The 15,392-nt window shown below is 37.1% G+C and overlaps 1 non-coding gene across 1 annotated transcript; it reads left to right on the plus strand.

Moving 5' to 3' along the window:
- The first annotated feature begins 585 nt into the window (after positions 1-585).
- Positions 586-692, plus strand: LOC148212167 (small nucleolar RNA R71). The gene has a single exon (XR_015790041.1). It is a non-coding gene; the product is annotated as a small nucleolar RNA R71 (small nucleolar RNA).
- Positions 693-15,392: the final 14,700 nt, after the last annotated feature.

Genomic DNA, 15,392 nt, shown 5'->3' on the forward strand with positions numbered 1-15,392 from the left:
ACATAGGGCTGCTTGTTCTGCTGGCTCTGCCCTTGATTAAAACCGCTCGAACCTCCTTGTCCTCCCCATGAGAAATTAGGGTGGTGCCTCCAACCTGGGTTGTAGGTGTTCGAATATGGGTTAAAGTTCCTATTGTTCCCATGTCCTACATAAAAAACGGAAGCAGGGTTATGTGGACAATTATCATAAATATGGTTTTCACTGCAAAATGAACAAATGAGATCGTTGACTTGGCAAACAGGGGCAGGAGTGCAATAATCCGACTGCACAGGTTGTATCGGCGTGGCTAATGGATTTTTTATTCCCAATGCCATCTCTTTTAGCCTCTGGTTCATTGTAACCATCTCTTTTTGCATCGAGGTCGCAATGTCCAGAGCCAAAACTCCAGCTGGATCTTGCTTCTTTGGTGCTACCCTAGATCTTTGCGAACACCATAGTTCGTTGTGTGAAGCTAAGTCATTTAGGATGTCAACTATCTCGTTGAATGTCTTCTTTGTAAAGGCTCCGTTGGCAGCATTGTTTAACATCATCTTAGTAGGATGATCTAAACCTCTAAAGAAATGTTCTATCTGGATGCATGCCGGCAAGCCATGGTTCGGACATTTCCTGATTAGTTCTTTAAATCTCTCCCACGCCTCGTGAACAGGTTCACGATCATACTGTCTAAAGGAGATGATCTCCTCTCTGATATCAGCGTGGCGAGTAGGTGGGAAGAATTTTGTTAAGAACTTCTCCACTAACGACCCCCATGTGGTGATGGATCCCGGTGGAAATGCATTGAGCCATGCTCTAGCTTGGTCCTTCAAAGAAAATGGAAAAAGTGTTAGTCTCAGAGCATCGTCTGTTATACCAGGTAATCGAAATGCATTTGCAATTTGAATGAATGATTTCAGATGATCATGTGGATCCTCATGTTCCTGCCCTCCAAAATGTCCAATTTTCTGCAACATTTGGAACATCATTGGTTTAAGCTCAAAGTTTGCGTGGGCTGGAATAGGGTTGACTATCCCTGAATCAAAGTTCTGAAAAGCCGTGGCGGCATATTCTCGCATTGCCACGTCTCTGTTGTCCGCCATCTGGATATGGTTGAATTCATCATTTCTCGCATGATCCCTCATATTATCGTTAACAGCAGGTGGATCAACCGGATCACGAGGTGGAATATCTGCCATTGATGTGCTCGTACTCTCTACCTCACTTTCAGGACTGATTTCACCTTCTCTCTCTTTTTGCTTTTCTAGTTTTCGAAGTCTTTGCTCCTTTCGAGTTTTTCGAAGGGTCCGCTCAATCTCAGGGTCAAGGGGTAGAAGAAAAGATCTTGTGCTCATGCACTTTAACTTACCCTTGTGAGATAAACGACCAAAAAATATAGAACAAAAACGGTGGATGGAAATTACACCCAACAACAATTCACAAAAATAAAAACTAAAAGAATTTGAAAATAATTTTAAAACTAAAGTCCCCGGCAACGGCGCCAAAAACTTGACTGGGCGTTTATGCTGAACGCACGCACTAAGCGTGGTAACAATTATATAGATGCAAGCGCACACCTGTCAGAGTAATATAAAATGGATGGAGTATCCAAGTATCGATCCTCAAGGACTTCTAAATAATTTCCAAACTCTGAAGTTTTAAAGAATAGTGAATGTTGAAATGAGTGATTCTTGTAAAATGGGAAGTGGTCACAAATAATGGTTTTGGATTTGGGATTTGGACTTATAATGATAAAACCTAGCCCGATTTACTTCAAGTTAGCCAACAAAGAATCAAGGACATGCTAAGGATAATATGCATTTTACTTTAGAAACTAACGACTACGCTTCTCACTTTACTTATGTCTAAGCAAGTTCAAAGTCCTAAGACATTCCCTAATATGTCTATTATGAGATATATCTTAGTTTTAGGATGGAAATAGTCGCAACCTCGGGGTAAGGTCCTATGTCTAGGCTACTTAAGCGGAACCCTTATGTCTAAGGCGCTCCTCTCCTCGGTTTAACCACTCAACAATGCAAATAAGCAACCTTTTCAGTATTGACTTGTTAAGACTTACAGTGACCTTCTCTAAATCCTAACTTTTTGGGAAAACATGTTGAGCAATGAATGGAAAGCAAAAACACTACCTCTTAGCAACCCTTTTTAGACATAAAAGGCTAACTATCCATAACCGGGCTAGAGACGGGAATTTTAGAAAGACATATTGAAGAAAATACAGCAAGTAAAACGGTTGAATGTGGAATGCATGTGTGAAAAACAAAAGTTAACTAACGGAGAGTTTTTATCGGGATTGAGAGCTTCGCCCTTCTCTTTCAAGCAAGGGGGAGTGTCACATGCTCTTTCCTTCAAAAACACAACTCTCTTAACTAAAAATAAAGTAAAGGCAAAGAGAAGAGAAGCAAAGTGCTGGATTTTTATATATTTGAATAAGTAGAAAATAACTAAGTACAAATGGAAACAAAACAAGCTCAATAAAGGAATGTAAAGTGCTCGGGATTTAAAAACCAAAAGTAACTAATGAAAGCAACTCAAAAGTACTTAGAAAGCAACAAAGAAACACTAAAAATGATCAAGAGAAGGAAGCAAGGCTTGATGAATTTGGTGGAGAAGTTGCTGGAATTTATAGCTGTGCAGAATTGGTTAGGTAGGTCCTAAAACGATGGTGAATCACCCATTTCCAACTCTTTTGACTGACCAAATCGTGCTCAAACTGATAGTGGAACACTTCTTCTACACGTATGCATCGGTTGGAACCACCAAAACGCATTGGAAGACGCGTTTCATTAAGGGCAAAGTTGGAAGAAAACTAGTTTTTCTGCGGGCTTCCCAGGCGCCTGGCGCCTCCCATGATGCTTTTTTCGTCTTTTTGCTTCTTTTGATTAATTTGCACTCCCAAATGGTCCTAAAATGTCATAAATACAATATAAGCCAACCACAAAACATAATATATGAATTTTGCATGAATTGGAACTCAAACGATCGAGAAAAATCCGAAACAAAGCTGAAACATTGTAAAAACAGCATCTAAAACCTTCTTTTTACGCATGTAAACAAGCGTAATCACACCCCCAAACTTAACTTTTTGCTTTTCCTCAAGCAAAACTTAGCAACTTTAATCAGCTTTCTAACACATGGACAAGGAAAAGCAAAAGCAACCGAGATGTTCAATCATAAATTGTCTCAGGGAAATGATGTCAAAGCCTACCATTCTATTGCCTTTGTAAACTTAGTCACTATAAACCAAGTTTGAAATGATAAAAACTTTTTCTTTCAAAATCTTTTTTCCCTTTCAAAAACAGAAAACGTTTTCAAATACCCCTAAGGAATCTGCACACTCCCTCCTTACACTAAGACTTTTACATCTGACAGACCGGCTACTAGCCCCTGAGGTTTCCACACACTAACATCGGTTTCAACCACAGCTACTCGTAGAAAGACTTTGAACTAACAGCTAGGTCATAAAACGACGACAATGAGAAACACGAAGTCACTTATCACCATCTTTACTGCTATTTTCAAAGTCAACACCCAACCTAAAACTAAATGGGTGTCTACAGTAGGACTCGGGAATCATAAATACATTTTCTTTAACTCTCATTGTTTTTACCGCTCTTTTCTTTCTAACACAAGTCTTTTCCCCACTCTTATTTTCTTTCAACAAGACTCTTTTTACTCTTTTGCAACTTTTTTTTTCTTTCTTTCGTTTTTTTTTTTTTTAGCTAAGTGCTTTTTCAACATTTTCTTTCTTTCCAACTGACTCTTTTTCAAAAGAAAATAGCATGATTTTTTAAATATAAATAACACCTTATCTTTCTGAAACAACGACTGACACAACGACTGTCCCCCCCAAACTTAAGAGAGACAGTGTCCTCACTGGGAAAAGACTTTTGCATCGGATGAAAAAGGCTTAACAGTAAAAAGGACAAGGACTTCCTATATAGGGGCAAAGAAAAAGCTTAAAGTCTGTAAAGATCAAAAAGACATAAAAGAAAATGAGTTTATCACATAAACAAAGGAAATAGCTCAAAGCTTAGTCAGACATAGAACCGAAAACTCAACAATCTCTTATAATCATCATCGACATGAAATCACATGCACAGTACAGATGCTTCAAAATAGGCATGTGAAAAGCTAAACTAAGGTTAAGTGAAGGCATACTTTAAGTGATCAGAAGATAAACGATACTAATTTATTCATGCTTCAACTAAGCTCGAAACATAATCAATACAAAAAAACATGCGTAGTAATGCTAGAATATGCAAACTACGTCATTAACCAAAAGAAGAAAACACAAAAAATAGCAAAGAAGGAACCTCCCCTTCATGAAGTCGGAGGTTGTGGACTAGGATCAGTGTCAGTACTGGGAGATGGATGACCAAGGATAGCAGCTAGCGCTGGAGGCCATGAAGGTAAAACCGCAAAATCCAATGAAGCCCTTAAGTTGTAGATATGTTGCACGACTTCTCGAACCTGATCTCGCAGCTGTTGGTTCTCCTCTCGAAGACGACGGATCTCCGATGTAGGAGACATCCCAGTACCTTCCCTTCTTTGTAACGCATGGGCGATAATACGCCGAATATTCTTCTCTTCCACAATTGGGGCATCTCTCTTGATTTGATCCTCAGGGAGCTGTACACCTTGTCGCAAGCATAAAGAAGTGACCAAACGTGGGTGATAAAGCTTACCACGTGTTCGGTGGGCACACTCATGGATACTAGTATTGATCAATTCTCCATAATTCACATCTATGCCCTTTAGCATGGCATAAACCAGCAGTGCCCTATCCTGAGTGACATGCTCATCATGCTCCGTTGGCAGAATTCTGTTTTTGACTATGTATAACCATCCTGCAGCAGTTAGGGAAACATCCTCGGGTTTTAGTCGTACCTTGCCATGAGTAGTCAAATCCCAAGTGGCAGAGGGCTTCCCAACACATTCTAAAGCCTCATCAAGTTGTGCTAGAGTCGGAGTCACTAACATCTTATTGCCCACAGCATCTCTGATATTCTCAATGTTGAAGGTGTAGTTGATCTGAGTGGCATCAAACCGTACTTCCTTCCCGCGCACTATGGCTATATGTGACTGGGGATGGACAGCAGCATAGAACTCTCTGACTAACTCCAAAGCCTCACATTGTATGGGCTGAATGAGTGGTCTCCACTCTTTGTCTCTAGCGGTCTCCCTCCAATCATTAGGCACATCTCCTAGAGTGAGATCGAATCCCAATTCTGTCATAATCTTACGGGAACAAAGAATCCTCTTGAACCTCCTAGGATTGCTCATGAAAAATTAGTTTTTGATCCTAGGGAACAAAGAAGAAAATATGAGGAAGCTATAAGAATGAACCCTAGGAGAAATTTATCCATATGTGGTACAAATTCTGAAAAAATTAATATGGAATCTAAGGATGCTAGGGTTAATAAAGAGGGTCATAGTGAGACGAAATTAGGAGGAGTTAATAAAGTCTATCTTTGAAAAAATCAAACTTTAAAGGAAAAAAGGTGTTGTTTTAGATGAAGAAATAGCTAAACTTCAAGAGAGAGCGAAGATGTTCAGTAAAAATAACGAAATTAGGGATAAAAAAAATGAGAGAGTTTATGCGAAAATTGAGGAATTAAACATAAAATGGCAAGAATTTATGGAAAACTCAAAGAAAGTGAGTGAGGAGATTCAACTTGAGTTAAATAGCATGAGTATACGTCGTTGGATGAATCTTTCTTAAGATAACCTCGTTTCCAAGTCTTTAGAACTGTCTATCCGTCCCCCTCTTTCCACTACTGTTGTTGTGCATGTTGAAAGTCAAGAACAGGTTACTGGGGATTCAGAACACGACACGGAGCCCTTGGAGCATTTCGATTCGGCCACGGTCGAAATTCAATGCCAAATTGCGCCTAGCGCAATTATGGATGAGACTCCACCGACCACTCTACAAGGTATTTTGTCTCCATCTTTTCCAGATCCTATCTTGACTAAAAAGCCCCTAGTTTTTTATGATTTAGAACAGGAAAGGAGAATGCCGAAAATTGCCAAAATTTTGGTGGCGTTGAATGAAGTAAGGGGAGAGGATCCATTGGAGGATGATGGAAATAGTGGAGTAGCACAAGGACAATTGAATGTTGATGGAGAGGATGAAGATCTTGGAGAATTACCCTAAGAAGTACATGGAGATGAGTTTGAGGATGAAGAAGAAAATGACGATATCTCTCAATATGAAGTGAGAGTACGAACTCCGGTGCACGAATCTCAGCACGATGATGAGGAGCCCCCTGCACAAGAGCAAGAAGGAACATTCGGTCCTGTGGATGTCCCTAGTGAGGCCATGGAGGAATCATCTTATTCTTCTTCACAAGGTAAGACCCTTTCTTTGTCAAGTTTGAATGTTTCTGACCCAAACTTTGTTGCTATTATAGAGACTTCAGATGAGGAGGTGAGCTTGACCAAAGTGGTGAAGAAAACACAAGAGAAGAAAAAGTGGCAGAAATTGTTACTAGCACAATTTCTCGGCCTAGAACCTGAGCCGTTGTAGCACGTTTGGCTGCCTAAAAAGAAGCCAAGGTTGGTCCATCTAAAAAAGCCAAGAGGGTTAGGGTGCAAAGAGTGGCAGAAGAGCCACTTGAGGAGGTCAATGAAGAGGAGCCCGATTCTACCGAACAAACACCATCAAGAGTAAAAAAGGTGAGATTGGAGGTGAGGAGGCCCACTTTCACAACACGTGATATCCTCCTTGAGAGAGGCTTTGATGAGGCCCAAGAGCCAGTACCAGAATATGTTAGGAGAAGGCTTGTGGATAATGGTTGGGAGTCGTTGTTTGCCCCAACTACACGTGTATCCGAGGACTTGGTGAAAAAGTTTTACATTGCTATCAATCTAAACCAAGGGAATGTAGTGAGAGTACGGGGTAAAGTGGTAAAATTCTCGCCTTCCGTTATTAATACTCACTATGGTTTGTTGGATGTTTTTAATGCCATAGGTAATGAGATTTTGGTGCATCCATCGGACGAGCAAGTGGGGGAGGAGCATAGCCTTATTTGTAGACCACATCAGACATGAACTGTCTCAACCACGGGGAAGCTTTCCTTAAAGCCCCTTGACATTAATGAGCAAGAGACAGTTTGGATGTATGTGGTGAAGAACCGATTGATACCCATTTCTCACGATTCCTCCATTAAGCACAATAGGGCGATGATGGTGTACATCCTCATGAAGGGCATTGAGTTCAACTTTGGGGAGCTCATAAGGAACGAGATTCGGAGTTGCTCCGAGAAAATGGTAGGTCCTCTTGTTTTTCTTGGACTAATAACTGAGTTATGCTTGCAGGCGAGAGTGGAGGCTGATGATGCTAATGTTGTGATGCCCAAGAAGCCGTTCACATCCCTAAGAAGAGTTAAAGGGTATTCCATTGTTCGAGAGGAAGATTCTCCCATTACCACTGCAGATCCCGAGACCCGAGGAATGGTAACTAGGGAGCAATATGATGAGCTTAAGCACAAGTACGAGCTTTTTTTGGTTACTCAACGTGCCACTTGCGCTTTCCTCAAGAAGATATACGGTGATGAAGCACCTTCATTTCCCGATGAGCTTGAGGTCAACTTACCATCTTCTTCCTGTTTTCCTACCGATTTCACCGACGATGAGTCTTCCAATGATGAATAGGGGCATATCTCCCTCTTTTTTTTTTTGATATATGGATCTTGATTTTGTATGTTAGGTTGTGTAGTTTAGGTTTTTTAATTTAGTCTGCATGTTAGGTTGTATAGGTTGTTTTTGTTCTTTTAGTATGCATGATAGGTTGTTTAAGCTTAGTTTCTATTGTAGGTTAGTTGTTGGGATGTTGTGCTATTAGAAATGCATATAAGTTGTTATTTTGCATATGTTTAAAGTTCAAGCTTGCATGCTTTCTTGTTCTAGCTGCTGGTTTGTCTTTAGCTTCTTCAATGCATATTTTTTAAACTCTCAACATGTTCATCTTTTTAATGAAATGCTTTCCTTTGTTCTTTGTTTTTATATCATGTCGATGAGGATTCTTAAGGGCATGAATAGCTTCGATTTGCTAGTTTTATGATCAAGCCATAAGTCATTTTCCATTCTTTTCGTTTTGGTTATAAAATTGTGTTCTACTTCTTTTTGTTTTGAAACCTTAACTTTTTCATTGCTTTGGAAGTCCTTGTCCTTTTTGTGCCAAAATTTTGCATATCTCAAAATTTCTTTCCCCAGTGAGGACACAGTTTCCCTTAAGTTTGGGGGCGACGATGTGTGTCTTTTTGTTTTAAGAAAGAAAATGTATTTTATGTTTTGGAAAAAGAATCAAGTAAGAAAATGCAAGCAATAAAATAGTCTTATGCAAAAAGAGTCATATGCAAGAAAATTTTTTCGGAAGAAAGAGTATGAAAAAGAGTCCAAAATAAGAAAAGCAAGTCAAAAAAGTGTCGTGAGAGAAAATAAGAGTGGGTGAAAGAAAATAAAAGTGAGAGTAAGAAAAGAGTGGTAAAGAAACATGAGAGGAAAGAAAACACACCTACTTTTTCACGAGTCCCACTATAGACATTCATTTTCTTTAAATGGGTGGCGTTAACATCTTGGAGGGTGGTAGCCTACATATTAAGGTGACTTCGTGAAAACCATTGTCGACATCATTTTATGCCGGGTTGCTACCTAACAGGTTTCTATGAGTGGCTGTGGTTTGAAACTGATGTTAGTGTGTTGAAAACCTCAGGGGCTAGTAGCCGATCCACTTGATGTTAAAATTTTTGAATCAAAACGGAAGTGTGCGTATTTCATGGTTTTGTAAAAGAGTTTTGTGTTTTAGGAAAGAAGAAGATTTAGAATCGTTTTTTTATTTTCAAAACAAAGGATGGTTTACGGTTTGTTGGCTTGAGAGTAAAGTTAGGACGTTTAGCTTGTGGAGCCTTTCCTGAGACTTATATGATTCATTTACTTAGAACATTTGGATTGTTGATCATTCATATTTCTAGCATGTTGATTGTTTTAGATTTGTTGTTGTTGTTTTTGCTTGAGGGACAAGCAAATGGCTAGTTTTGGAGGTGTGTTAGGGTTGACTTTTTATTGCAGAAACATGTGTCGGTAGCCCTCTCTGACCACGTTTTTTACCCCTTTCCCATTATTATTTGCCAAAAAGGACCACATATTCTTAAAGTATAACATGCATAGATTATTTCTGCATAAAAGTCAAACTATGGTACTTTAGGAAAAATATGAGATCAATGCAGTCAAAGTTGGAAGAAAATAACAGAATTCTGTCTTTGCAGAATTGCGCCCGGAGCATTTTTCGATGGCAAAATGTCAAAACGTACGTTTTGATTAATGAAGGGCAAGGAAGACATTTCCCACATGTTCAAAACCGTGAGTCCAAGTCCAAGTGAGGTGGTTAGGTGAATCTCAACCTTTTTCCACCTAAAATGGATGGGAGTTTCAACCAACCTATGGTGCTATAAAAGGAAGTCATCCATCCCTCAACAAATCATCCCTTCCAAACTTCATTTCATATTCTTTTAGATGCTCTCTAGTTGTAGAACATGTTTTTAGGGTTCATGTTCATGTTCTAGTTGTTCATTTCTTCGTTTTTCACGCTTTTACTTTTCGTATTGCTTTTAATTCGAGTTCTTACTTCCATTATTTGTTCATTCTGTTATTTTAAAGTTCTTTAGTGAGTTTCAACTCCTCTCATGCTCGAGAGAGAAGAATTTCTTTATTCATTTAAATTCAATGAAAAATAATTTCTTTATGTTTTCGTGCATTTACTTTCATTTAATTATGTTCTAAATTAGTTATCAACCTCCTTGTGGAATGCCTTAGTCAAATGATTTGATTTTCAACAAGCTCGGGATTTTGTCCAGATTGCGCCTGGCACTTTTTTGGGTTGGTTTCTAAAAATTTCTCTTTACGTCTGTTTTCCATTTGGCCAGTGGGAACTTGATTTATACACTAAAGCCTAACCTTGGTTAAGGTGAGTTAGGTAAAATAATAGGAAACCAATATGGGCTGTGATTTAGGAATAAACGCATAAAATATGGTCCTAGACATAGGCCCTCTGACCCATAATATAAATGAGTTGGTAGATATTCTCTAGGATTGTAATCACACATAGGAATATGATTGTAGGTTACCCTAGTCTCTGTAGCAACCAAAAGCGGTAGTGAAAGAGTAGAACGCAAATCCCAAGAAAAGTCAGGAATTGCGTCTGGTGCATTTTCCCAACATAGTGTGTTTTTCATGGTTTGCATCAAAACTAAGGTAGGAGACAAGGAGGTTGCGTTTCATTAAATTGCTTGTTAGTTAAAACCCCAAACGACAATATTTCATCACATTTTCTTCCTAAATCACAATTGCATATTTGATCCATTTCACTGCATTACTTGATTTTGAAAAGCAACAAGTCCCTGAGGATTCGATCTTGGATTACTTCCGAGTATTACTTGTGACCGTGTGTGCTTGCACGAGTCTCTAATCTTTTTAAAGGTAGAGAAAGTCCCAACAGTGTCCTTAAAGGAGGCTAGGAATATATGTTGGATTTGGTTTCCCATCAATTATTAGATATCTTGAACCCTTAACAGGTGATGTATTTACTGCATGGTTTGCTGATTGTCATTTTAATGAGACAAATTGTCCAACATTAGGGGGAGGAAGTAAGAAGTTGGAAAAAGAAATTGCACGGAATGCATCGTTATTGTCTAATTTTGATCCCTGTATAGATCAATGTAACTTCAAGTTGAGAAAATAATTCATTTGCAAAATATAGCAAATAAGTTACCAGATGCATTTATAGATGTTAAGAAAGTGACCAAGTTACACATACCAGCTGCAAATGCTCCTCGAAAATTGATATTTCAATGCAACAAGTTGCCAAAAGCGTGGTAGACCGATCGGTTCCGAAGATAAAAATCCTCGAAAAAGAAAAAATGACTCAATTGAGAATGTGGATATTCTAGAAGGAATCCTAAAGGCGACTACACATAAGGATAGTACAAGAAAGATCAAGTATCTGAGGATAATAATGAGATCTCAATAAACTATGTCATGACAAGAAAAAGATGGAATCTAGCTAATATAGTTATCAACAACATTTTTGCTTATAATGTTGCGCTTGACATTGTATCTGAAAGTGAGAATTTTGAACCAAAATCTGTTGAAGAAGATCGATAGAAAAGGATTGCCTTAAGTGGAAAGAATCAATCTAGGCAGAATTAGACTCACATTCAAAACGTCAAGTCATTGGACTAGTATCCGAACACCAAAAGGCATTAAGCCTATGGGATACAAATGAGTATTTGTAATAAAAAGAAATGAAAATAATGAGGTCACAAGATATAAAGCAATACTAGTTACACAAAGTTTTTCGCAAAAACCTGGTATTGATTGTAAGGAGACATATTCTCCGGTGGTGGATGCAATTACACTGAGATATTTAATTAGCCTGATTGTATTTGAAAGTCTTGACATGCATCTTATGGATGTAGTTACAACATCTTTATATGGATCTCTTTATAATGATATTTATATGAAAATCTCTGAAGGATTTAAGGTACCTGAAACGTATAATCAAAGTTCTCGAGAACTATATTCAATAAAGTTACAGAGATCATTATATGAATTAAAATAATCAGGATGAATGTGGTATAATCGCCTGAGTGGATATTTGTTAAAATAAGGATATCAAAATAATCCAATTTATCCTTGTGTTTTTATAAAGAAATCACAGTCGGGATTTGCTATCATAGTTGTATATGTTGATGACTTGAATATAATTGGAACTTCTAAAGAGCTTTTAAAGTTAATAGAATATCTTAAGAAAAAATTTGAAATGAAAGATCTCAGAAAAACAAAATTTTGACTTGGCTTGCAAATTGAGCATTTAGCAGATGAGATATTTGTTCATCAGTCAACTTATATAGAAAAAGTTTTAAAAAGATTCTATATGGACAAAGCACATCTATTGAACATTCCAATGAAACTTCGTTCACTTGATGTGAATAAAGATATATTTCGACCCTAAGAAAATAATGAAGAACTTCTAGGTCTTGAAGTACCATATTTTAGTGCAATTGGTGCATATGTATCTTGCTAATAATCAAGGCCAAATATAGCATTTTCAGTAAATTTATTAGCGAGATTTAGTTTTTCTCCAACGAAAAGACATTGGAATGGAATAAAACATATACTCCATTATCTCTGAGGAATAATTGATATTAGTTTGTTTTATTTTAACAAATCAAATTTTGATCTAGTTGGTTATGCAGATGTTGGATATTTATCTGATCCACACAAAGCTAGATCTCAAACAGGTTATCAATTCACATGCAGATGAATTGCTATATCATGGCGATCAGTGAAGCAGGCCATTACAGTCATTTTCTCAAATCATGTTGAAATTCTTGCAATTCATGAGGCTAGTCGGGAATGTGTATGGTTAAGATCAATGACTTAGCACATTCGTGGAACATGTGGCTTTTCTTCTAGTAAAAATCTTCCAACGATATTATACAAAGAGAACACAGGATGTATAGCTCAAATCAAAGGATGATATATTAAAGGAGATAGAACAAAACATATTTCACCAAAGCTTTTCTACACTCATTATCTTGAAGAAAATGACAACATCATTGTACAACAAATTTATTCCAAGGATAACCTGGCAAACTTATTTACAAAGCCTTACCTACTGCAACATATGAAAAATTGGTGCACAACATTAGAATGCGGCAACTCAAAGATCTCAAGTAATTTTTCCATTTATTAGATTATATGAAAATGTACTCTTTTTCCTCCAGTAGGATTTTTTCCCATTGGGGTTTTTTCTAGTAAGGTTTTAACGTGGCATATATCATATATTATAATAGGCATCTAAAAGGGAATATTATGAAACCTATTTGTTGAATTAGATGCCCATTCCCAAAGACCATCTTCTTTGCTTATTCACCAAAGAATACACCCATCTTCACCAAATTCATGACACCTATACAATACCCCATGTAGGTGTTGCTTGCTCCTTCAAACCCTTATAGCCTATAAATAGATCAATTTTATTGTATGTAAATGACCCACAAAAAATAGGGAACAAATTTACTTTTATAATATTTCTCTTCTTTCTCTTTCTTTTAACATCTTGTTGTGTTCCTAATTTCAATAGTGCCTAATTTTGCCCCCAATTTCACAACACTAACAACATAATTTAAAAAATTCATTATTCAATTGTTTAAAAAATTCATTATTCAATTGAGTTATCTAATAATTTTCTTGAAAGTTAAATATTGGATTCAAATTTAGAAAAGTAAAGTTAATGACTAAAACAAAATAAATAATTTAAACTGCCAATATGAGCTTAGTTTAATGGTAATTAGCATCCGTCATACCCGTTGTATATTTTGTATATATGCTAAAATCCTAATTATATATACGATTTTACAACAATTAAATACTGAGGCATGTAAAACATTAAAAAAAAAAAGAAAAAAGACCATAGACAAAATATGATAGAAGAAGGTCAAAGCGAGCATAGCTCGACAGTAATTGGCATATATCTCAAACCAAGAGGTTGTGAGTTCGATCCCCTACCCCCACATGTTGTACTAAATATATATATATATATATATATATGTATATGATAGAAGAAGGAAATTGGATGAAAGAACCATACCCAAAAAACTTTTCACGGTCTCACTGTCTCAAATTTTATTGGTCTCACTGTCCCACTTTTTCTCGGTCTCAGTTGTCCCTCCCTTTTTCTCTCTCATTTTTCTCTCTCTCTCTCTCCCTCCCACCCTCCTATTCTTGTGGTAGTGCAAGCACGAACAGATCCTAAGAACTGTACGGGCACCTTTTGATGCATACAGTTCAAAATAAATAGAGAAACAAAGAATCAATGTTTAGATTCTATCCTTCTTTAGAGGACTCTAACTTCTAATGAAGGGGATTTTTCTTCCCTTCCATTTTTCAAGAAAGGTGAGTTTGTCCTTTTGTCCACAGTCGTTTATCTATACTATAAATTTCAATAAATAAAAAATCAAGTGATTAAATTTTTAATTTATCGAACTAACTTTTCATCCATGTATTATTTCATCAAGATCAAATTTATATTTAAGCAAACATATACTCAATCTAGCAAAATAATTCAAAGTAGTAAATACTGAATTTAAAAAGGAGAAGAGCAGAGAATGGGTGTGACACTGAGAATTTTTATCGTGGCCCGGAAATTCCTACTCCACTCTCCAAGACTCCTCCTTGGGTGTTTTACTGCAACAATTCTCTTATGGGTGAGAACCAAACTGATTGACTCTCTTTTTATCCTAGATTAAAAAGAAACCCACAATTATTTTTATTGGTTAAGGATCCAACCTATTGTGTTTTCTCACAACTCAAGGTGTACCCATATCTTAAATACAAAACCCAATTTGAAAATGGACGATACAAATCACAAGAAAAGTACACAAGTTTTGCACTAAAGTAATGGCTAAAAAACCACACTCTAATGTATCTCTCACAGAAAAAAATGAGCAAGTTATGTATATGAGTGAATAAAGATTTTGCAAAAGTTGAAAGAATTTCGAGAATGATATTGCTTTGGTATTTGGTGTGGAGAATGGTGAAATTTAGTGGCTTTAAATATAATTTTAAAGATAAAATTTGGTCATTGGATTTAGGGGAATAAAGATAAACGGTGTAGATTAAGGTGAACGATAAGGTAAAAGAATAAAAGAATTTTATGAAGATTTAGAAAAAATTGTGGTGAGAAATTATGGAGATTGAGAGTGATTGAGGAGGTCGAGAGATTTATGGGAATTTGATTTGTGGAGATTGAAAGTGCCACATGTCGTCTTCTCATTTGTTCGATTGTTGGATGCCACGTCGGCATAAGTATGACCTCTTGATACCATATATCAACTTCTGAGTGGTCCACTTGTCCATGTCGCCCGCCACGTAGGATTTTTCTTCAAACTTGTTTTAACCATAATTTCTTCGTTTGAACTCCAATTTAAGTGATTCGAAAGGTGTTGGTTTTGTCTTTTTGAGCTATATGCTATGGATACTTTGAAACACTCAAATTGTTAGTTTATACTTGGTTTGTGTGATCATCAAAATATTTCGTTTAGTTGAAGCCATAAAGCTAACAATTGGTGACACAAAATTTAGCTACTACGTGTGAGGAGCAGGTCTGTAGCGGGTTCCTTTCTCTGCCGATAGTTCACGAGCAGTGTGATGAGCAAGTTCTCTTTGACGGTGCAACATCAAATCTGACAGCAGCGACACGAGCATCCTCAAACAAGCCAAAATCTACGACTCAAGACCTGTTAACCCCCAACGAAGTAAGATATGTGACACCCATTCTTGTTAAGAACTAGATTTGTAAGCCCAAACCTTATGAACCTTAGATTCGTAGTTGATAA

Source organism: Momordica charantia (genome assembly GCF_013281855.1).
Source record: "Momordica charantia cultivar OHB3-1 chromosome 3 unlocalized genomic scaffold, Mcharantia_2.0 BLBB01000003.1, whole genome shotgun sequence".
Lineage (NCBI taxonomy): Eukaryota > Viridiplantae > Streptophyta > Magnoliopsida > Cucurbitales > Cucurbitaceae > Momordica > Momordica charantia.